This window comes from Bos javanicus, chromosome 4 (genome assembly GCF_032452875.1).
Source record: "Bos javanicus breed banteng chromosome 4, ARS-OSU_banteng_1.0, whole genome shotgun sequence".
Lineage (NCBI taxonomy): Eukaryota > Metazoa > Chordata > Mammalia > Artiodactyla > Bovidae > Bos > Bos javanicus.
Window position 1 is genome coordinate 36,913,827 of NC_083871.1, and position 24,231 is coordinate 36,938,057.

The window sequence follows — 24,231 nt, forward strand, 5'->3', positions numbered from 1 at the left end:
TCTAATGAAAACAGAGATTGTTTGGAGTTGAAGAAATCTAGGATTATGTGAGTATAGTTAAAAGGCTCATTAACTTGAATGTTAAGAACCAGACCAGAGAAGAGTAGTCAAATAACATAATGAACAAAGTAAGTTTAAGTCAGTGGTGAAAAGAAAAGAGCCTAATGAAGTTTGAGGTATATATCACAAGTGAGTGGCACAGGCATCAAAAGCAGAGCAGTTACTGAATGATGATGACAGGGCAATAATACCAATACAGCCGTGAGGAGTAAGGAGAACACTGGGCCCTCCTTGTTCATCATGGGTGTGAGTTGGGTGAGGTTTCCGGGGTAGGTAGCATTATCAGGGTTAGGCTCAGTTTTAGTTCAGGTGAGGAAATGGACACACTGTTCTAGAAAAAGTTTATGTGCCTTTTCTGTTCTTTCTTTGTTTTACTATTTCCCTGCCTTCCTTTGAATTGACTATCATTTCTTATTTCATCTCCACTGTTAGCTTAGTTGATTCTTCCTCTCTATATTTTCAGTTTTCTCTAGAATTCATAATAAATACTATCACAGTCTACCTTCAAACACATAGAAAATAAATAGTAAAACTAGACTTAAATCCAAACATGTTGATAATCACATTAAATGTAAATTCTCTAAACAATGTAATTAAAACTCAGAGATTGTTAAATTGGAAAAAAAAAGAAAAAGTTTAGATGTTAGGGGTTTTGTTTTTGTTTTTTTAATTTTATAAAAGATCTAGAAAGCAAATCCAGTTTACTAGTGTCCAGAGAACAGAAACAATATGATTTATCGCCACAGCCTTCCCCAAGTCAGTGTATTTGCTTTTTGTTCAGCTTTTTATTAATTTCTTATGTGGCATTATAGCAATAAGGTCATCATTAAAATAAATGAACAAGCAAGACCAAAGATTATGGCTCTATAATGTTTTAAATGTTTTATAAAAACAAGACTTTTAATACAGAGTACTTGATACCACAATATTTCATATTTATTATTTAAATATCTCATGCATATGCACACAATGTTAAGTTCCTACCAGGGCCAAGCTTCACTACATGCACTGTTGTGTCCCTGCATGGCAGAATATCCCAGACAGACCATCAGGTGACTTAGAAAATGCAGCAAAATATATGATTTTTGAAAAAATGTTTTACTTCTTGATTTAGTGTAATGTAAGTAAATCTATGAGAAAATAGAAAAATCTATTCTGCTTACTATAATTATTCAGGGAATGAGACAGTATTATGATATTATTGAATACATCATTCTATGATTGAAATATTTGTCAAGGATTTTAGATGTTCTTGGCTTACTTTTAAATGATCATTTATGTGAAAACTCCCTCATTAATTTAAATCATATTCATTGACAAAAAGGTAATTTTCATTTTTTGTCATGTGCAAAAAAATTCACACTAATGAGTTTGTCTGTGAATTTTTATCACACAGACTATGCCACCCTATGAAGCAATTATTATTTTCCTTCTGTTTTTTAAATGAGAAAATGAATACAGAGAGGTTAAGTAAGAAGCAAAAATAAAATACATAAAATCAGGTTGGTTTGGGGTTTAAAACATGTTTTAAGAGCATTTCTGATTTGTAAGAGTATTCACCAGAAATGACTCTTACACAGAGAATAAATGTATACAAGAAGCATTTGTTTTTGACCAGTAAATGTAGCAATAATAAAAAAAACATCAATTAATTAAAATCAAATTATATATGATTGAGAAATTCCATGTTGCCCCAACTATTATCTTTGATCAGACCAAATCTTTAGGTCTGCAAATGAGATATAGAAAGTCTACAAAGTTACTGAGATAACCTGAAAAAAAAAAAAATAGAATAACTCCAAAAGTAATTCCACCTTAATCACCTATCATTTTCCTAAATCTAAAATAATATTCTTCATTAAATTAATTATTTGTTGCTCAGTGCATACTAGGAAGGGACTTGACAATACTGAAGACCTCATGGCTGTCCTAAGGAAAAGCCTGACCCTTGGTTCGGACTCGTGGAAAGAATGTGGGGTGGTACTAGGAAAGGAAAGCACCTAGAACAGAAAAGATGACTAAATGTTTGTGAAATATGAATCTGTGTTTGTATAAAGCATTCTTTTGCATTCAAACAGAACTTGGAGGCATTTCAAGGAAATGGATGAAAATACAAACATCAACTGAGTTTTGAAAGACAATTAGAAGGGAAAGATTGGAAGGGAAATTTGTTTCTTGGTCAAGTTCTGTTCTATTGAATGTAGTTTCCCTAGATGCTGGGGTCAAAAAGGAGAGAACACGTCAAAAGAAGGGCAGTTAAGAAAGAAGGTGTGGCATTGCTCTTAACATGCAATATCCCTTTGGATCATTGGTCTGCACAAGTTTATTAATTTCGTTGTTCAAATCTATGTCTTTACTGATTCGTGTGTTCGTGTGTGTGTGTGTGTATGTTTCTGAATGAAAAATATCACTGAGTGATATGTTCAAATATGCTACTCTGGCTACAAATTTCTATATTTGTTCGGAAAATGGATAATTTTGCTTTCTGTGTTTTGAAACTTGCTTTTAGTTGTAGGCCGCTTTAAAAATATTATATTTATTGAACTATTTTCTCATATTCATGGAACCTCTTTATTTAAGTAGTGATTTTTATTACTGTGTTTTGTGAGATATTATAACAAAGCTATACCAGCTTTCTTTTAATCAATATTTAATGATATCTTTATATATATATATACATATATATATATAGTAAGAACCAAGGCTACAAATTCCATTGTACCACTGTATCTCCTGGAGCAGGGGTACTTTTCTATTTTCCAAAGTGATGGGGTCACTTTTTAGACTCTAAGAAGACTTCCTACCCAATTTGGCTTTGTGTTTGTCTCTGGGCCCCCACACTCCCCCATTAAAATTCATGCTCCTGCTTAGTAAGGATAGGCTGATGTCTTCAGGATGCTAACTTATCTAATAAGATTCAGATTTTCCAGTCCTTTCTGGACTCAGATGTTTTCTCATTCTTCCCAGGACATTTTTTTTTTTTTTAATAGTTATGTAATACTGGAAACTTTCCTGTAGATATCGGATATGCCATGCCAACTAGCATTTAAACAGTGTATTAGGGCTCTTTTTAAAAACTAATTGGGGAAAATGCAATCTCATCCTATCTTAGAGTTTTAAGATGCTAGAATCATCTTGTTTATGATCTCTACTCCCAGAAAAATGATTATATGAAAGTTTGTCCTCCTTCTTATTGTCTTCTTTTTGATGGTAACTCATGGTCTTTTGTACAGATTGTTACTCCTGGTCTACAATATATACCATTATGAGATTATAATGTATCTCCTTTCTCCTATACTCATGCCCTATGGATAGATACACATTTATTGGCTACTTACTATTATCTAGACCCTGTGATTACACCTGAGATATTAAGACAACTAAGATACATTTCCTGTAGGCACAAAGGCCAAATAATAATGAACCATTTCAGTACAGTGAGATATGTACAAATAAATATGTGTTGTATGCACCAGGCTTCGTGTGATTCAGTATGTCTGTAGGATTCAGGAATGGCCTCAGAGAAGAAGAACTGGATAAAGAGATTTGTAAACCATAATTAGGACTCCTCAGTCAGAAAAGAAGCATCAAGGCAATCTTTCCAATGATTAGATTGTACATATGTATACTTCACTGTGATACTCTGTGATTTTGGGTAATTTGTAAATACATCAAAATAACTGGAACAGATGACTAACAGAGAGATGATAGAAGATAACATCAGAAATCCTGACAAGGAGCTAGATTATTAAAAGCCTTTTTTAGAATGCTAAGGAAAGAGAAGGCATTGAAAGATCTTGTGTAAGAGCATAATACTAAGAGTTTTCTTTTTTAATTAGGTAACTGTATAATTAAGGCTATAACTTTTGAAATTTTATAAAAGTATTATCAAAAGATATTTAGGCCTCAAACCAGGCAATGATAGCAGGTATAAGAGCAGAACCAGAAGAGGTAATGTTGAACAGTGAAATTAGAAGAATATGGTGATTAATTAGATAAAAAATATTGAAAGATGCAAGAGCTAAGGTAACTGAAAAGACCTGGTTGACTTTGAGATTTCTGGATTATTATATGCATTATTTGTTGTTGTTCAGTCATTAAGTCATGTCTGACTCTTTGTGATCCCATGGACTGCAGCATGAGTGGTCCATGGGGTCCACAGGGTCACAAAAAGGAGTGATTTTCAACCTTGTTCCTTCTGAAGTTGAGTTCAACAGAGTATATCCATGTGGCTATGTCTCCAAATCAGACAGAAATTTGAGTTTGGGGGTTTGAAGACAGTCTTAGGTTAGAGACATTGATTTGGAAAATATCAAAATATACATAATTGCTAAAGCTATGATAATTATAGCTTATCATTAATGAAGTAATTAAGTAAGATATCATTTAAAAAGTGGTTAGGCTAAAAAGATAAGAGAGACAGGGATAAAACTCTGAGAAAGAATGAGGATATGAGGAGTTGACTGAGTCAATGAAGATGATGGGTTGGGGGTGAGGGGTGGGTAACAGACCTATGAATTAGGAGAGTTCAGAGGGCGCTGTGATGAAAAGCAAAGGAGGTATCTCAAACAAATTTCAATTGATCAAGAGTATTAAATGCTAGAGATTTGAAATAAGACGGTAACTGGATAATTAGGAGACTGTTAGTGACCTACTTAGAGAATTCTGTTCACTATGGAGAGCTGAGTAATGAGTGAGGGTGAGACTGGAGACAGTCCCAGTTGACTTCTCTTGTAAGAAGAGAAGGGAAATGGAAATTGCTTCATAGCAAAAGGGGGACATTTTAAATTGGGGAAGTTGTTCTTCATGGCCTTTATTTATTTATTTATTCTTCCCATAATATGAGGAAATTGAGCATGTTTCTTGACTGAAAAGAAAAGAAATAACAGAAATATGACTTTATTCTAAAGGTATACTTTAGGGGCTAGAGACTAGTAATGTTATACTGCAAAATTCAAGATAAAAATTTATTATTTTGTTTCCATGTTACAAGTAACCTTCAATTAAGGCCTAACATTGATATGATCCTAGAAATATAGGACTTGAAGATATTGAAAAATTATAATTGCCACAAAACTTGGTGATATATTGGTTATATTGAATTAACCAGAAAGTAAAAAATATTTTTTAAGGCTTTGTCTGGGAAACCATATTCTACTGAATAACATGTTGTACTTAATCAGCAATCCAAGAATAAGTTGGATTGATAACAAAACTAGAAAGAAAAAGAATACGTTATATGTATGGTACTCTAGTAACTTGTTTCATATGTATAAAAGAAAATTACTAATAGAGAGTACTTTTGTGAATTACATTTGTGATTTTAGTAGTATTAAAATTTTAAAAATGTTTTGCAGTTGTCTATGACCAATAAATGTCTGAATTATTTGGGCTTATTATTAAGTGAAACTGCTTTGCACTTTAGAAAAATACAATACCCTTTTTTGGTCAAATTTAATCCACTATTTTAAAGTAACTTTGTGACTTGGTAAACATGGGTTGCACCAGCCATCTTTAGGGTTATCCCTATCCTGTTAGTTACAAATGACAAAAACCAAAATGTGATATAAAAGACAATTCCAAAAGTGTCAGAACTAAGTTATGTAGAGCACATCTACTATATTAAGAGTCAGGGTACTAGACGAAACAACTGGCACACTTAAAGTGAGTAAATAGAAGAAAGTTTAATAAAGGGGCAATTTACAAAGATGTGGGCAGGGTATAGGGAAACTATAAAGGATAATGCTCTTATTCCAGGCCTTTAATTGTTACAACAAAAGGACTAAAAGGAGGGAGGAAGGTTGGAAAAGAGACAGGAAATATGCAGCCACCCTGGGAAATCCTTAAGGGAGAAAGTCAGGGAAATAAACATGGGACTTTTGTTTCCTTAATCCCTTTTCCCACCCATTCTGTTCTCATGCTGGTAATTCCTATTTGCAAACCAAAGTAGAAGCCAGAGGACACAAGAGTCATTTGATTGACTTTATGCCTCTATTGCTTAAGCTCCTCGGGCACAAAGAAGAGAGGATAAATTGAAAGAAGATTTGGAGGAGCATGTAGATGTCTAGTGGAGATGGTAACGGCACCCCACTCCAGTACTCTTGCCTGAAAAATCCCATGGACGGAGGAGCCTGGTGCGCTGCAGTCCATGGGGTAGCTAAGAGTCAGACACGACTGAGCGACTTCACTTTCACTTTTCACTTTCATACATTGGAGGAAGAAATGGCAACCCATTCCAGTGTTCTTGCCTGGAGATTCCCAGGGATGGAGGAGCCTGGTAGGCTGCCATCTGTGGGGTTGCACAGAGTTGGACATGACTGAAGTGACTTAGCAGTAGCAGCAGTAGATATCTAGCACACCTTTATAATTTATATTTAGTATGAGTAATGATGTAGGATTTTATTAAAGAAAGTCAGTTTCTTATCACTCCCAATCAATAAATGCTAAATAAATACAGTTTATCAGGTCCATGGAGTATGATACTTATAGGCTGCTTGTGGTCTCCAAATCTTGGTCCAGCATCAGTTAAAATAATTTCCATTTTCTCAGTAGGAAGATGTTTCACTTTACAGTTTACAACCTACCCATCACCTGGGCCTCTGTTTATTCCTGGGTGTGCAGCCCATGGGGTCGCAGAGTCAGACACTGCTGAGCGACTGAATTGAACTGAACTGAACAGCCAGGTCCTTGTACTCAGATGCAAGCCCATTGTATGCTGGTGTCTTCATCACCCTGTTATAGAACACCTCTATGCTCCCATCTCTCTGCATTCCAACAACCTCAGCTGTGCGTTGTCCTCCACATAGGTAGAGCAGAAGGTCTTCTCAAAGTATTAAAGTGACATTTAATTGATTTTTTTCCTCTGTGTCTCATTATCTGTTCTCTTTTTGTACAAATTCCAGATGAGCTTTCAACTGCCATCCCTCCTAAACATCACCTACTAGCCCCCAATAGCTAAGGAAGAGGAAATTACTCAGTGATGAGAATTTCAAACCAAGAAGAAGGGCAAATTTCTATTGCAGTCTGGTGATAGAATTACTTTGCAGAAGCAGGGTCTTTCCATTCCATTCAAATTATACCACACAGGTGGTCCTACTCATTAAAGAAATAACCCACTCCCCTAGGTACTAGGGCTTTAAATACCTTTAAATAGAATGCATGTGAGTATGCTTACTCAGAGTTATTGGAAAAACAGTTATGACTATAGAGTCCTGTTTTCAATGTAAAATTAATTTAATAATAAAATGGCTTTGATTTAACAGAGTTTAATTGAAGAAATTGAGGGGATAGATACAATGACTTTTCCATTCAGCTGTTTCATTAAAATGAATTTTGTTTTTTCAGCCGCCAAAGAGATATACTTATTGAAAGCAAAAATATATTTTTTAGTTTTGCTGTTGTTTCAGTAAAGGAGGTAGCAAATAAATGATGGAATGTCCAAGTTAGAATAACAAAATTTGCTTGCTTGGAGATTGAAAATACCTTGATGAACTCTTTAATCTCTCTCGAGAAAGACTTGGCACAGCAATCATTTATATTTTCTTCTGTACTATTGAATCTTCTCTTTAAAGAAATAAAACCCCAACTGAACTGAGAAAACTGATTTTCTGCCAAGTCCTGTCTAAATTGTAACCTGTGTAGTTCATTGGAAAGCATTCATTTATCATTCACAAATTAACCTTGTACAGGATATAGCTGCCCTCATTTCCATTGCCTTTCTGTCCTAGGAAGTATAAACCTCAAGCATTAACAAATAATGAGTTGAATCTGTGAGGCATATTTAATTCAGGGAGGGTTTTTAATAACATCTCTATAATTATAGGCATTGATAACTGACAATAAATCTTCATTTCCCAAATGCCACAGTCATTTCGGATAGAATGATATGTAATTTGTACTAGATGCTTTTAAGAACCTTATGCCAAAATCACCTTGCTTTTTTTTTTTTAGCTTCAAATTTTGGTTGTTGTGGAGAGAGTATCAGATATTTATTATGAACATAGTTATAAATATACTATGCAGAATGATTCTGAGGGTATGAGTCTTTGCTTTTTAATTGGAAAATGATATCACCACCATGATATTGACTGTAAATCTTAGCTCAATTCTTGGGTGGCACTTTAAAAGTCACACTTATTTTAAATAATAATCTTGGTTACTTTAATGAGCAACAAGCTACCCTGAAATATTTCTTGATGTGCTATTTACTATATGAAGTTTTATCCTTGTGAGCTATGCCTTAGAACTTTATTATAGACAAATTTTTTTTAAGTGCTTCAAAAATTATATGGAACATTTTCAAGTCTGAGTTCTCCCAGCCCCTGTTTTCTGTAAAGCTTTATGAGCTCAGCTTGTCCATTTAAAGACATTTTCCTTAAAGACTTTCTTATAGGGGAGTCCATGGCAAAATGTGTGATTTCTGACACCTTTCCTGTTCCCAACAGCACCATTCTGAATTTATGTTCCCTGTCCTGAATCCTGTTCTCTAGGGATAGAGACAACAGAATATATCATTTAAGAGTTAATTTCTAATTTGCTACCCCTGGGATACTGAACATTCTTAAATATTTGGAAAGACATCGTTTCACCCTTAGACTTACTCAAGGTGATTTACTATCTTTCTAAATGCTCTTGTGCAATTAAAATCTACCTTATATACAATATGTATATTGAAGTTGAATAAGAAGATACATTTTTATATGGCTTTCAGTTGTGCTCTCAGGGGAAATTTACCACATAGCCAACTAATAAATAATATTGTTTAAACTTGGCATCCATGACTGTTTAAGTGCTTCTCAGAAATTAGCCCATTAATCTTCATGTGGCTGCTTGTAAAAGAGACAGCAAGTTATCTTATTCTTCACACTTTCCTCTGTTATCCCACTCCAGCTGCCTAGATATCTACACTGTTGTGCCCACGTCATTGGAGACAGTTTCCTCTAGTGTTTCTCTGCAGACCAAAGCACTCATGGTGTGAGAATGTCTGTCCTCCCTTCCGTGAGATGATCCAGGAAGTTCACACCAGGCCCCTACGGTTCTATTTAGACGGTAAGGCACATGATTGGTACAGGCAAACACACAGAATAAATTGCATGATCTATGTGTCACTGAAAATCATCTCTCTAGTTTGTAAATAGGGCCTTGTTCCTCTTAAGCGAAGCCCTGACACCTCTTCTGTATTCAGCTTGTTGTGAAAGGGTTGTTTCATTAAAAGTAGAACAGCAGTCCTTAAAGAATGGCTTCATTGCTTTCTTACCGGTCATTCAAAAGTAAACTTGTTCTTTTCAAACAGATAAGGTTGTTTGGAGATTTTTAATTTTTTACTACCACTCTCAATGTATTCTTCTTGTTTTCCAGAAGTAAAGCCTACATCATATCAAGATCAAGTACAGAGTTAAATATGAAAAAGTGTTTAATTATTTACTTATGTGTTCATATCGTATAAAACTATGAACACAAACCCAGATCTCATGGCTTATCTCTCCTTACAGAGAGATGATGTTTTTCACAAATTATATTAAATCTGAATCTGAGAATGATAAAGTATACAATTAGCAGTTCAATCAGTGACTATAAATCAGAAAAAAAATAATTGGAACTTTGCCATGCAGCACAATAAATACTGTTTTTAAATATTACCTTTTAAGCCCAAAATACACTCATTCTCATTCTAAACTTCCTGACCATTTTCTTCCCAAAATTTCTTCCTTCTAATGACTTATAGTTCCGTTTCATATACCTGAGTAGAATAGAAAGCAAGCTCATCTAATTTTCATTATAGGAATTGGACTCTTACCTTATGCAGTATTAATGGCTCACAATCCCCAAACATTCACACATTTAAAGAGAAACCAATGACTCAATTAACTTCTAGTTGAGTAGTTACCAATTGTTGGGAAAAGGTCTATGTGCTAAGAAAGGCATCATTCAATTGGAGAGTGACAAATGAATAAGCATGAAGTCACATCCACCACCCTGTGAGTGATGTGACACCAAATATTATTTATTTTATTATTGGTACTTGAAAGGGGACTCAAGGTATCCTAAATCTTTTTCTCAATACTTGCAGCTGCCTAAGAAGGGACTAGAATGGAATGGACTTCGTCTTATTTAATGGATTGTATATAGTTCATAATGTATGTTTTCATGGGAATGTTTTAGTTCTGTGTCAATGCTCATTCATCATGATGTTACTTGTTTTTTAAAACCTAAATAGACCAAAAGATTAAGTGACCTTTCGGTCTTTGGTATATTTATCAGACAATTTTTTTTTGTATAAATAATTAAACCTGGAGAATTTGAGGGGTTGTAAAAATCAGCTAAAATTCCTTTCAGTCATAAAAAGAATATAGTTAGTACTACAATACTGAAATTTTAAAATTTTTCTACAATTTACGAGGTAGCACAGTATCAGTATACAGAGCTCATGTATTTCGAGTTAAACCTTAAGACAGAAAAATCAACAATAATTGATTCAGAGGTATTACTTCTTACAAAGGTCACATTTATGTTCTCCTCTATCCTTTGGTATTAGTTACCTTTAATTTAATGCTAAATAGAACATGAAGAATAGAAGGTAAACGTTATCTTCAAATGAGTGATTGTGTTAAAAACGGGGAGAAGTACAGAAGAAAATTAGAATCCATTTTGTTTATGATTAACATCTGAACATATGTATAGTTGTGGTAAACTTTTCTATTGTTAGCATATATGCTTTTACTTTTTATATATTTCTATTTAAACTTTTTAAGATATTTCTTTGCTGTGTACTTTTATTCACATATTGATCCTTATTTTGACAAGAGTTCATTCTTATAATTAGTTTTATCTATACCTGGCCATTTATTTCAACAGAAAAATGCAATGCAAGTCTCAAAATTTTCTACTGGTAAATTGTACTACCGGGTCCAGTTAAGATAAGATTTTTACTTTATTTCTAAACTATGATATCAACTTATCTTCCCTAAAGTTCAGGAGGTCTGAAATTCTCTAGATGTTAATTTTATTATCTTTGCCCCCTATTGGTTTCATATGGCAAAGCCTTAAGTTTTCTCATAGGTATAGAGTGTTCCCCTTCAGAGTCTGGGCTATGTGGTTTTTAAAATCCATATTCTAATTGGCTTACTCTTACATATTTAAAAACAATATATGTTTAAATTTTGAAACCTAAATAACTAAAATTTTTGGTTTTGTTATACAGTTATATGTAATCCCATCAAATGAGTTTATTTTTCTTGAAAATATGAAGATACTTTGATATTTGGAAATAGATTGGTAGTAAGATATGAACTCCATCAGTGGATTAACCTCTATATCAGTCAATAGAGGGAACGGTTTACAGATCAGTGTTACCTGGACAAGTGTGTACAGACACAGACACACACATTTCCCTATGTATATAAAAGTGACAAACCAGTTTTCTTCAATACTCTAATGGTTTCTCTTCCTACACTAGTTCCAAAAACATTGTTTGCCATCAGTTCAGTTCAGTCGCTAAGTTGTGTCTGACTCTTTGCGACCCCATGAACCACAGCACGCCAGTCTGTCCATCACCAACTCCTCGAGTCCACCCAAACCAATGTCCATTGAGTCGGTGATGGCATCCAACCATCTTATCCTTTGTTGTCCCCTTCTCCTCCTGCCCTCAGTCTTTCCCAGCATCAGGGTCTTTTCAAGTGAGTCAGCTCTTCGCATCAGGTGGCCAAAGTATTGGAGTTTCAGCTTCAGCATCAGTCCTTCCAATGAACACCCAGGACTGATCTCTTTTAGGATGGACTGGTTGGATCTCCTTGCAGACCAAGGGACTCTCAAAGTCTTCTCCAACACCACAGTTCAAAAGCATCAGTTCTTCAGTGCTTAGTTTTCTTTTTAGTCCAACTCTCACATCCATACATGACTACTGGAAAAAACATAGCCTTGACTAGACAGACCTTTGTAGACAAAGTAATGACTCTGCTTTTGAATATGCTATCTAGGTTGGTCATAACTTTCCTTCCAAGGAGTAAACGCTTTTTAATTTCTTGGCTGCAGTCACCATCTGCAGTGATTTTGGAGTCCAGAAAAATAAAGTCAGCCACTGTTTCCACTGTTTCCCCATCTATTAGCCATGAAGTGATTGGACCAGATGCCATGATCTTCGTTTTCTGAATGTTGAGTTTTAAGCCAACTTTTTCACTCTCCTCTTTCACTTTCATCAAGAGGCCCTTTAGTTCTTCTTCACTTTCTGCCATGAGCGTGGTGTCATCTGCATATCTGAAGTTATTGATATTTCTCCCGGCAATCTTGATTCCAGCTTGTGCTTCCTCCAGCCCAGCGTTTCTCATGGTGTACTCTGCATAAAAGTTAAATAAGCAGGGTGACAATATATAGCCTTGAGGTACTCCTTTTCCTATTTGCTATGAGTATGACAGTTTTCTTATTGTTAGCATTCCATTTTCCCTCCCCTGTCTTTACATCTCCACCTTAATGAAGGTGCAAATCTCTTACCACAATACATCTGCTTCCTAGATTGCCCTGGTGAGTCTGTTCTGAAATATTTATTTCATAGTGTGTAAAGATTTTGTTATGACAGTATCTTGTTTTCAGAAACATTTTCAATTAATTTAATGATTATTTCTGGCATAAGAATCATCTTAAAACTGTGTTGAATGCAGAGATGATTATGTTCTACTCCTTTGAATCCCAAATCAGAAAGTTTGGAGTAATTTCTACATATTTACATGTTGAACAATTTTCTCCACTGATGCCAGTACGCAGCCAATTTGAAAATCATGACCCTAGCACAGGTGTCACACATGGTAGGTATTTTGTAGTTAAAGAAGGATTTAATGGATAAATGAATAAGGCTGAAAATATTAATTTAGAGCCAATAAACCTCTCTATACTGAATGTAATGCAGTTTATCAAAAATGGCTGTTATATAAAATTTTTACATTATTCTTTGGAAAAATCTATTCTGTGCTCACAGTTCATATTAAAATTTGAAATAAAAGTAAAACTAATTACTTTTATGTTGCTTTGTCAGCAATTGTCATTCCCAACCCTTTCAGTTATGCGAAACTGCCAAAGGCAATATGAGACTTTAATTTTTTTCCTGACATCCTATCCCATCCACTTATTATATTATAACTGAATCATTGTCCTACTTGGATCTATTCTTATATGTCTAGACATCCATATTTTACTTCAATGTGTATAAGAGAAGTCTTGGTAACCTAATTTACATTGTATTATTTATTATTGGTGATATGTCCTTCTACTTGATCTATAAGAATATATGGAAATACGATGTGATAGTCATAGTTTGGAGGTTATATCCAGTGTCACAGGTATAAGACTTGAAGTCTAACTCCCTTACATATCTCAGTTTAATTTTTTGATCACTTTATCATTGAACTATATAGGACTTAAGTATCAGAATCAATAGCCTACAGTTCTTTTTTGACATGTATCTTATTATCTTGAAAAGGTTCTCAGTAATATAAAATTGAATTTTGACAGAAATGACTAGATTGTATTAGTAAGTAACACTGAAGAAAATCATATCATCATGGCAAAGTTTTATAGTATGGACATGTATGATGAAGGAAGTTCTGTGACTTGTTCTTTGTATGCTTCTGTGGGAAATATGGTTATTGTGCTTTGAACTTTCATAGTATCTCTATACATATTCAACATATATTCACAAAATTCACACTCTTTAAACCACACTGATGATTTGTTTTAGGGACCTTCAACAGACGTCAGAAAAGACTTATTATCTCTTGCCAGGCCCTACATAATTAATTCATTTTATTAGGAAGTAGATGAGAATATAGGATTCTTAGAGGCAAGAAATAAATGTCTTTAGCAAAGGTTCTTTTCGTTTCCATTGAAGATAATCAAATATCACCCTCTGCGGCTTGTCGGTTTTCTCTTAGTGTGGAGCCACTAGTAGAACCCAAAGGGAACTGATTATGTAGAGTCAGTCTTTTTGAGTGGAACATTGAGTGCTTTGTGGGTCCTCTATATCAACATTTTAAAAAAATAGTTCTTTTGTAAGGAAAAGATCAAAATATGTATCTTATTTTGATTAGTACATTAATTGTTGGGATTGTAGGAAAAGGAGGCATGACAAAAGTGAAAATAGGTGGGTGAATAGCAAATATAAAATGTCGTATTTCTTCATCTCTTAAAGTTGGTTCTTCTAAATTATGAAAAAGGACTAAATTACAGGAAATTGAGATCATACTAAATGTGGCAATTATATTACTATATACTATATGCTATATTACTATATGCTATTTGAATCTGTAAACACACTGCTTCATTTATTTTTAATTTTATCTTATTTCTGTTTAAGAAATTAAATTAAATTCATCTCCATGATTTAATGAAGGCCAACTGATTAGTTTTGGCCTTCCCTGGTGGCTCAGATGGTAAAGAATATGCCTTCAATGCAGGAGACCTGGGTTCACCCTCTGGGTTGGAAAGATTGCCTGGAGAAAGGAACAGCTACACACTCCAGTGTTCTTGCCGGAAGAATTCCATGGTCAGAGGAGCCTGGCAGGCTACAGTCCCAAAGCGTTGGACATGACTGAATCACTTTCACTTTCAAGTGATGACTATAAATTCAAATTGAATGATTTCATTAAGGCCACAAAATAGTTAGTAGATTTGGAGTTTTCAATATCAACTGGATATTTCTAAAAATATCTACAAATTATATAGTCTGAAATTTATAAAAAGTTAAATGACTTCCTCTCCTTAAAGTTAAGCAATTTTTCCTAGACTATTTTATCTCTGGTATACATCAGTTTGAATTGGGAAGCAAGAGAACTATTGATTATTAATAATAATCCTTAACCCATTTGAATGCAGAAGGCATGATCATATAATCCCATACAAATTTTTACCAGATCTAAGAATACTAATTCTCTCTATTTAGCATCGTAGATTGAAGTAATAGATATAACTTAGTTGTTGGCACAACTCTTCTTCCCTGATGAAGCAACTTACATTTTCTACTCAATATTAGAAAATCTTCTCAGTGACGAGCAAAGATCTTAAATCTGCAGATCTAGGAATCATACCACAAATGTTTCAAATTATGGGGATTTTGAATGGAAATAAGAATAGGAATTAAGAACAATAAGATGATCCTCAGGGTAGGATGGCAAGCAACAGTATGTCAGTTATCTTAGGCTTAAGAATGCTTCTGTAGACACAGCACCAAATCTCAAAATTTATTCCTTGCTCACTAAATACCTTTTTGCAAGTTTTCTCTGTCTCTGATCCAAGTCTTCACTTGGGCTACAAGTTGAAGGAGTAACCTCCTCTGAAACAAAATAGAAAGAAACATGGGAGAACTATAAGATGGTTCTAAAAGTTCTGTTCAGAGGTTACAGCAGCATTGTTCATTTTTCACTGTCAAAACAAATCATATGACTAAGCTTAAGGTCAAGTCTAATCTTTCCAAAGAAAGAGGTAGCTAATAATTAGAAATCATATTTCAGTTTTCTTTTTGAAAATATTTTTCCTGTTGGTATTCTGAAATACACAGTTTATCCATGTCTCTGTTTTAAAAATACATTTCAGAAGAAAATTTAAGTAAAAATTATAAATTAAATGACAACTGGATATTTTGATATAAATATAAATGCAGTAAATTAACATTGTATGAGATAAATGCTTTTCCCTAACCTGATATAGGAAAAATATCTGTATTATATTTTGCAACTTCATAAATAAATGTACAAGTATCTGAGCTTAATGAATTACCTTTATCTCAATTTATTCACACTGAGATAAAGTGGAAATACAATGCTCTTCTGAAAGGTACAATTACTAATATAGCATGGCACAAACATCCTTAATAATAATATGCATAAATAGAGACAACTTTAATAAAAATATATCAGTATTTTATATATTTAAATCTCAGATTTGGTATTGGGATAAATTTGCCTGTGTCATTTTTTTTTATTTTAGAGTTAAAACTATAATCATATTAGTTTGTAGAAAATAATATTTTTCATTATTAACATTTCTCTAAGATTAAATTTAAATTCCTTTTGAGCTCTATCAAGAAAATTTGCTGTGTAATAATACCTCTTTCTTCATTTTCCATCATAAATAAATACTCATCACCAAATATTTCTTCATTATTAACCAGAACGGGGCTATAAAATCTTCAGCATATTTCAAAAGTTCTTTATAAAAATAATTTTTAAATAGTTTAGTATTTTAATGTTAAACTATTTGCATAGCCCATATGAATGGGAAATATGTTATTTCTATTAAATAATAGTAACTGATGATGAGTAGGTAAGCAAATTAGAAGCTTTATTCAAAATAGTACAATTAGGTGTGAATTTATTCATAAATCTATTCTTACTGGCAGAAGAATGAGTGCTTGAAAAAGTTAAAGGATTGATCTAAGCATCCAGAGGAAGATATTTAAAAGGAAGGATTTTAAACCTTGCTTTGTTTGATTTCTTCATTCTTCCCTCTCTCCTTCTCTTCTCTTCCCCTCCTTGGCTCCCCCTCGTTCTCTCCCTTATCTTTTAAAAAAGAATTGTATTTAAACACTGTAGAACATGGTAGAGCTAGCAAGCACTATTATTATAACAAAATTTTAAATGGCAGCTAAATTTCTTACATACATTTTTTATGTGTGTTTATTACCATAAAAATATGCCTGAAATTTAGAAATAACTTTGTTCCCTTTTAATGATAGGAGACAAAGCACATCTCAACACATGATCAACATATATTTGAGTGTTGTCTTTTTATTGCTAACTTCTTATCTGGACATATTTTGGTGTTTTTAAGTTATTAGAGAGGAGAGAATTATAGTACAAATAATTAATTTTTGCTTAAAGTACTTATGAATGAAATCTAAATTCTCCTCTATCAAAGAGCAGTATTCGTTTCACTACATTGAATATTGGTTTCAGGAGGACAGAGAATACACATTGAAAACACATTACAGCTGTGCCAATCTTTTTGCAATTATTTTGAATAGTTGGCTATTTGCCCCATTTGACAGTTTGTGAACATGGTGAATAATTTAGTATTCATGCTGCTGCTGTTTTGGCACAATTAACATGAATCACATATCCACTGCTATTCAAACTGATTGCAATATGGGGGGGAAGCCTTAATGTTCAGTTCTTTGTACTCTGTTTTTCCAAATAAAACACAATGAAGACCACTTTGTGTGATGACCTAAAAGCCTCTGAGGACATCCCTTTTTATTAAATTCCTGATACCAATTTAGATCTGGTATCTAATTTTAGAATTTTCTTGGAGAGTCTGTCAACTGGACATCCATGTATTCCAAGCATGCGCAAAATATTTATGGGCCTCTGTGCAAAGCCGAAGACTGCCATGTCATTATGTGTATTATCGTCCATTTGTCATTCTGCCTAACATGACTCAGAGGCAATGGCTCTTACACAATTTCTTATTCTCAGTGGCATAACTTGAATTTAGTCTTCTGTTGTGCTATTTTCTTCTCACAAAAAATTGTCCATATAATATATTTCTATAGATTCTTATATTCTTAATAGAGAGAGCTACTTTTCCAACTGTTCTTATATCTATTAGAAAATCTAAAGGTAGATTATCATTTACTACCTGCATCATTTTTAAATAAAAGGCAACAAGGATCATCAGTAAGTATTTGCTCAATGAATATTAATGTTTAATAGTTCATCTGTAGGTGTAAAGTAGTAGTAATAATAGTATACTTAAAAAAACTGACACCACGATCTTGTCAGCCCTATTATAAAACATTGAATGTTTTCTATATGGTCCTGAAAAATATATATTTGTTTCTGAGCATTAGTTTTTCAAGCTCTACTTCTGGGTGTGTTATAAATTCATTCATTTAATAAACAATTAATAACACTTACCGTGTACCAGGTACTATTCCTGACGTTAGAGAATAAAGCATACTAGACCTGGAAATTATCCTCTAAAAGGAGGAAGACAATCAAAATCCTTGTAATTAAAATGTATACTATGTCAGGTGGTGATAAGGGCATCTGGCTTATTGTGCACAATCAAAAACCAAATGCATGTTATTACTGTGTAATCAATCAGAATATTTATTGTCAAGTTACAAAAAGAAACTTAAGTCTCACAACACCCATAATGCTCATATTATCATGCCAATCACATTCTCTCCTTATATGCATGCTGCTTGAAACCAGAGAAAGGAAGGACTGTTGTTGAAGCACATCATGTTGAGAGCGTAGGTGGATGCATGCGTTTTCATGACAGTGTTGGGACGATCTCCCCTTTTCAAATAATGGAAGTCCAGTGTACAGTCTGAGTGCTGAACACTGCCACGAGCTGGCTTGGAGTCTTTTTCCTCCGTGCCTTCATGGCTATTCGACTTCCTTGTGATGTGTACCTTTCTATGCTCCACTGTGCTCATACTGTCGGGCATGTTCAATTCAAGCTTTTTTTGTTCTGAGAGTCAGGTGATGTCTTAGCAGTAATTTTGCGTCGCAACTCCAGGTCACTGTGTTGATTTAACTGTGACTTCATAGAGACAGTTTTATTTTCCAACATTTTCAAATTCTTACTAGGACTCTTATTCTTGCTACCTTATGTCATCAGTAGAAATGTCATCATTTCTATAATCATCTTGACTATCTAGAAAGTGACATTTAAATTCTAGAGCAATGCCTCATTATTCTCCAGTTTTCACTCTTATGTCTGCCTCCTCCCTCCATCCTTCATTCATATATTTTAGGTTTCAAAACCAGGCTTTCCTAAGTACCCTTTACTCACTGCTTAGGTTATACGGCAAAGAAGGTATAATTCCTCTCTGTGAAGAGAGGAAGGAAGCTGAACTTGAAACAAATCATTACAGTGTCTTTTGAGATTCCATTATAATTGTTAAGAGCAGAATGTCAGGAATCCAAAAATGGGCACTGATAATTGTGTAGAATTTTAGGCAAGGGCTGAGATAAAGTGACATTTGAGATGTGTCATAAAGATGGGGAGGGATTTATCTTGTAAAGAATATTTGGGGACTTCTTATAAAAAGAAGGAGATTTTGCTAGTTTTAATATCAATTCCACTTCTACAATTCTCCTGCCTACACTCAAACTGTAAAAGTCCATAGCTGGTATTCCTTATTTCATAATTTATATTCATTATTTGCACCTACCAGTCTTCATACTGTTCTTAGAAAATGCTGTTTAGGGACAATGAAGCATAAGGGCAACACACTGAAAGTATTCTATTAAAAGAGAATACTATTTTGAAAGTTAGTTTGAAATAATTACAATCTCAAGTATTTCTAAATGCAGCTAAATGTCTTATAAGAAAAATCACCACTGATATTTGTTCTAGGCTAAGGATTATATAATTAAAAATGATAAGCATAGTAAATTAATAGGCAATGTTCCTCAAGCTAGAATTGAGTTTTGTTGTACTGCTTTCCTTGAAATTAAGTATATGAAAAAAGAAGGAAATGGTTGACTTTACATACTCAAGAAATTTAGCTTTAATAACATAATACCCAAAATATACTTTTCTTCTATCATGTGCTTATGTGGCAGGGAAAAGAAATTTCAAAAGAAAAGAATAGAAAATGAAATAAAATGTTGATCAAATTCCTTATTACCATTATTTTATTGTTGCTAATTAATCTTTTTTAATCACATTTGAAGAGGACTTCAGTAAATAGACATATATATATATATGACTAAAATAGTACAGAATAAGAAAACTCAAAAAGAAAAGGTGCTCTCCAGGAATTAACTAGGAAACTGGAAAAACTTGGTTTTTACCTGTGAGCAATAAATTTCATTTTGAATTTCCTATCAACCAAGGTTAAAAAGAAATAAGTTCTCATTGACTGATCAAAAAGTAATATATCAGTGCTTCATCAGAGAAAAGCTTCCTGGCATTAAATTCTTGGAGGAATTTATCATGTGTATCATTATTTGAGATGTTGACTGGTATAATGAATAGTTGTTTTGCAGACATTGGAAGAGTATTCCTCCTGAGATCATTTGTTATATCATCCTACCATAAAAACTAAGGGCATAATATTATACTGTAATCAGTGAATCAACTTCTATGAGGAGCCTGTAATAACACTTGGGGAAAAATTTTTTTAAAAGATAAATTAAATCAAGTCATTTGGAAAAAAGATAATCAAATTCCCCAGGGCAGTGATGATAAATGAAAACTGTTATGTGTTTTAAATTGTTTCCATTTTCAGAGTAGATGTTTCAAATCTCATTGTGAATTCAAGATACTAGGAAGGTAAAGAATTTTTATGTGTCATTTTATATTTGAGAAAGGCAGAAAGCTGATTAAACAAAATCAGATAACTATTAATTCTCTTGTAGTTGATTTTCATAAAACCCACTGCAATCTGGCTTCTGTTCCCACCTCTGACTCAGTTCTTGTAGGGACTAAGAATGATTTTCAAACCACCTTTTCAAATAGAATTTGCATAGGACGGCTTCCACATCCCTCTCCCACATTTGGCTGACTTACTTACGTTTCTGACTAGATATCCATGATGTTGCTTTTCCTATCCTTCCATGCTTAGTTGTCATATCCCCTGTTTGGGGCTCCCTTCTTGTGCCTGTTCCTTAAGGTCATCCAGAGTCCTGTCCTCAGCCCACTTTTTCTCTCTGTATTGACCGTAATCCCTAGATAGACTCCAATTTTTGACATTTGAGCTTTCGACTAATTTACTAAACTGCTTATATGAACCTAAAATATATACTTAGTAATCTTCTTAAAACCAGTAAGTTCACAATTGAACTCTGTTCTCTTTGCTCAAGCATATCTGCTCACCTTCTTTTCTTACTGATTTCAATTAATAACTATTCATCCTTGCCAAAAGCATGAGAATTACTGGAAATAACTGCATTGTGTACGACATTTACAATATTGTAATAACAGCATAAGAAATTTAAAATTCCACTTTGCCATCCTCTCTATCAAATATTTCATCAGGACTAGCATGCTTCCTTCGTATTTCTATTTGATTTCTCTCTCCTTTGCATATTCTACTGCCATGATTCGATGCCTTGTCACCTCGCCTTGTTACCTTTGCTCTAGACCGTTACAAGAGAAACCTACTTGGCCTTCTTACCTTCAGGCTTGTTGCTAGTCATTACAGTATTCACACTGCAACCAGGCTCATTTATCTAAAAAGAAAATATTTTCTCAATGGCTTTCTCCTCTAGGATGTCTTCTGTGTCTTTTCATCACCTATATTAGAGTTACAAGCATGGCTATATAGACACTTCTTTGGTTGGCCCCTGCTGATTTCTCCTTTCTCTTCTCTTTGCGATTTATACCCTGTTAATGGCAAAATTGCTCCCATTTCCTGCACTCACACATGTTCTCCTATTTTGTGGCTTTGTGCTTTGATTGAAGTCCTAGCAGGACCACCTCATCTTTCTTCACCTGCTCTTACTCATCATTTAAGACTTGGTTCAGGCACAATCTCCCACAGGAAGCCTCTATAAAATCCCAGCTGGGCTAAATGCCTGTCATCTGCTCCATCTGAGGAATTCGCATTTTGTGTTTCTATCTTCTTTTGTTGTAACTGTCCCTACTAGACTGTGACCTCCTCAAGGGCAGGAATCACATCTAATTCATTTCCTTTCTTCCCCATAGCAACTATTTCAGTATCTGTAAATGATTGATAGATAGCCATTAAAATAAGTGGAATTAAAATTATTATCATTATTTGTGTTTTCCCTTCTATGAAATGCATATCTTAATATAACCAAATGAGAGAAATATAAATTGAATTTGTGCACTACAATCTCTTTTAACCCATTCTGAAGAAGATATTTAACTTTTCCTACCCAAATGATAAAACAGTAAACACTCTCCAGAAACCTTCAGTTCAGTTCAGTTTAGTTGCTCAGTCGTGCCCGACTCTTTGCAACCCCATGAATCGCAGCATGCCAGGCCTCCCTGTCCATCACCAACTCCCAGAGTTCACCCAAACTCATGTCCATCAAGTTGGTGATGCTATCCAGCCATCTCATCCTCTGTCGTCCCCTTCTCCTCCTGCTCCCAATCCCTCCCAGCATCAGGGTCTTTTCCAATGAGTCAGCTCTTTGCATGAGGTGGACAAAGTATTGGAGTTTCAGCCTCAGCATCAGTCCTTCCAATGAACACCCAGGACTGGTCTCCTTTCAGTTCAGTTCAACCTCAGCTAAATTGTTCTGCATCATGCCAACTACATTCAACATCAGACCGACACAAATGACTTTCATCCCAAATACCTACTTCAGAAACTAGTATAGAAGATATTTTTATAACTAAGTTTTATTTAATAAAGTAATAATTTGACATTGGAACTATCATAAGTATTTTCATGACACAGTATAATATATTAGATTTACTATTCCCCAACTGATATTACAGTTATGCATGGAATAATATGAATTATCAAATTTTACTCCTAACTAAAATCACTAAACATTGCTAAAATGTTAAGTGATACACTTCAGACTATGGCTTGGAAATATACTACAGAATATAGTATTTTCAGCACTAGCTGAAATCAAAAGTGGAATATATCTCATTTGGTTAACTCATTTATAGAGAAGGCATTGAGGCCCCAAGAAGTTCATTATCTAATAACACATAACTCATTAGTGCCCAAGCTGATAATGGGACTCAGGCCAGGTTTCTTTCATCACACTGTACTGCCTCCTTATTTGCTATTAAAAAAAAACAATTCAGGTACTTGTGTCAAACTTGAGCTTACATACAGCTCCCCCACTACACACACACACACACACACACACACACCATTACATGAAATGGTTAAATAATGGAGTCTTTTGTTGTCATTTCTACTTGAACCACTGAGCAATGTGCAAGACTCATTTCAAAAATTAACAGGATCAATGAGAAGGTGTTATAGAATTCATCTCTGTTTTTCAGTTCATTCTAGATTCTTTCCAGGTATATATAACAAAACGTAAGTCTGAAAAGTGGTTTTTCATCTCCAGTAAATACTAAATAAAACACTCAGAAGCAAAACAGAAACAATTTTAGAATGCAAGTATTAGTCACCAAGAAAATAATTTTTTATATTTAAAATTGAATGAAGGTGTATAAGCCACTATCCCATTAGTTTTATCAAGCATACTGTTTAGAACTTGAACATTATTTTTAGAACATTAAATATACATGGGCTTCCCTGGTGGCTCAGATGGTAAAGAGTCTGCCCACAGTGTGGGAGACCTGGGTCCGATCCCTGGGTTGGGAAGATGCCCTTGAGAAGGAAATGGCAACCCACTCCAGTACTCTTGCCTGGAAAATTCCATGGACTGAGGAGCTTGGTAGGCTACAGTCCATGATGGTATTTACCTTTAGACCCATTTAAAATGCACTAATCAGAAACCTGAAGTTTTCTGCATCCTGAATCTGATTTCTGAAAATACCCTTTATCGCTTTTTCCAAGATTAAAATCTGAGAGCAGTAATTTTTCAGGATAAGGATATATGTCAAAGACAACTGTTTTACTTGTACTTAAAATGCAGAAATCACACGTGGATTTGTATCATTCAAGAAAAAAGAAAAATATTTTATTACACATTATTGAAAAAATACCTCACTTCCTAAAAATACCTAAGTACTCTTTTAAAAGTACCTAAGCACTTTTTTTAGAAGTACCTAAGTACTTTTTTAAAATGAGATTAATTATCTTTTGTATATGGTTTAACATTTATAACTGAATGGCATGTAGGAGATTGTTGGTATGTATTTCTAAGAGGCTGGTCTTTCATTGCCTCTCCAGCTCAATTGTGAATCCATCATGGTAGGGTTGTATTCATTTGTCTTTGAATTTTTACAATTTTAGCACAGAATGACTGACACAGAAATTCAATCAATTCTTGTTGAATTATATTCAGCATGTATATGTGTATATATATATGTGTGTGTGTATATATATATAGATATATACATATAATCATATATAAACACATATAGATGGGTTTACATATATACTTGCATACATGCACATATAAAAAACATTAGACTAAAATGCTTTAAAATCTTGGTGGAAAACATGTTCACTTAACTTCAAACTCCTCACCGTCTCACTGTTTTATGACCCTCCTTACATATATAGCCTTATTCTTTGATAGTGCTACTTCTGTAGCATAGAACAGTTGA

At 34.0% G+C, this 24,231-nt stretch overlaps 1 protein-coding gene across 4 annotated transcripts in view; it reads left to right on the forward strand.

Moving 5' to 3' along the window:
• Positions 1–24,231, forward strand: part of SEMA3A (semaphorin 3A) — a 553,371-nt gene that overhangs the window by 262,985 nt on the left and 266,155 nt on the right. Inside the window, exon 3 of one of the 4 annotated variants that reach the window (XM_061413771.1) lies at positions 8,950–9,108. The exons of the other annotated variants lie outside the window; for them this stretch is intronic. The gene's annotated coding sequence lies outside the window, so the exon portion shown is untranslated. The remainder of the gene's footprint in view (positions 1–8,949; positions 9,109–24,231) is intronic. 4 annotated transcript variants of the gene reach the window in all.